This window comes from Penaeus monodon, chromosome 24 (genome assembly GCF_015228065.2).
Source record: "Penaeus monodon isolate SGIC_2016 chromosome 24, NSTDA_Pmon_1, whole genome shotgun sequence".
NCBI classification, from domain to species: Eukaryota; Metazoa; Arthropoda; class Malacostraca; order Decapoda; family Penaeidae; genus Penaeus; species Penaeus monodon.
Genome location: NC_051409.1, coordinates 22127034 through 22128771, shown reverse-complemented (window position 1 = coordinate 22128771; position 1738 = coordinate 22127034).

Below are 1738 nucleotides of genomic sequence, written 5' to 3'. Positions count from 1 at the left end.
ATGTCGCAAAAATTTTAAGTAGGTTTTTACTCTTTTTATCAAATAAACAGAGACAATAAAGGATTTCGTGTTTACAAAAAAGAATTTCTGTTCCAAACAGGGGCTGAATCAAAATTAAATAAAAAAAAATACACAATTAATTCCGTTTGAATACGAAACGAAACCCCCTCTTTTCTTTTTTTCCCTTGTCCCCTCGGGCTGGGTTGTCTTTTCAGTAAATTTCGGCCTCGCTCTTATGGGGTTCCCCGTTGTTTGCCTCTTTCCAGTCATGCTTAGGGATCTTGAAACCTTATGATTTTTCATAATAATTAAAAATTTATGAATAATTTCTCATAATTATCAAATATCACTAGTAACAATGGAAAAAAAGAAGGTAAAATTGCATAAGATTAAAAATATGCAATACCAATGATGGCTTTGATAAAAACAGAAAAATACCGGGACGAGTTGTGGACTTAGACCAAAACGAAATACACCGTCCTTTTTAACTCAGTTAAGTCGGTGGACAGCCCAAAGGATAGCCTTTTTAAATTAAAAAGAGGCGACCCCCCATCATAGCAGTCTTTTTCCATCGCACTGGGAGACAGGGCCTGTAAACCTTTTATAACCCGCCAACAAATCAGGATATAGGGAACGGTAAGTTCGGAGATATGCATTTGTTTCCCCCCCCGGGGAACTTTGGAACCTCCCTCATACACCCTTTATGACCGGCAGGGGTAGTTATTACTATTTTCAAAATTATTGTTCGAAACCTGGGATACGGTGTTAGGGGCCCTAGGTTTTTTTAACAAACATCTCCAAGTGATCAATGAGCCTGGTCTGTTGAAAACGCCGTCGTTGTATATTTTCCAGGGTTACTGCTTTGGCCTAATTTTTCACTGCCCTTTCCTGGAGTAAGGGGGCATCCTCTAGGGCTTTGGGTCCACATTTCCCCCAAAATACGGGAAATTTTCCCCTAGGCCAAAAAACTGCAGTCTCAAAGGAACCTTCCTACAAAATCCCTTGGAAATGGAACAATTTGATTATCAGACATGTGAAAGAGGGGAAGAGGGGTTTGATGGGAAAAAGTCCCGGGTTCACCAGGATCTCTTGATGACACTGCAATCCTTGTATTTCCTTGAGCTATCTATGAAGACTCCTGGCCGGGGATCCACACGGTATAATTCCCATTACTGTTTTAGACCCTTTCCCCCACACCACATAGTGCTTACCAGAACTTTTATTTTTACAATGGTTCCCCCCTTGGTTTGCCCCCGTGTGGGTTGGTTGTTTTCCCGCCTGTGAATGCCCAGCTCTAAGGGCTGTGAGTCCTTACCATGCAAAACAAACTGCCCCGATTGCTGAAATTTATGTTTTCGAAAAATCAGTGCAAGAATAAAGTTCCCAAAATGGCAAAGCTGCAAAAAGCAAAGAACCGTCGTCACAAAATGATTAGGGTGGTGAGACTGAAAAAATGGCCCCTTTCCTAAAAATACTGCCCCATGGGCGCATCCCGGTAGCCTGGCGCCCCGTCATCATTTTTCTGGCGAGGCAATTCGGGGAAAACTTTAAAAAAAAACCTTGGGAAAGACTTTGGGCACTACTGAGCGCTTGGGTTTTAAGACCATCACCTCTTGACCCCTTCCCCCCCGACTCCATTATTCCAAAAAGCTGTGTGGTCCTCGGGTAAGGTTGCCCTACGCCCCAACCATTGACGTCATTACAATGTTCCCTAAGACATACAAGATTATGGGAGATT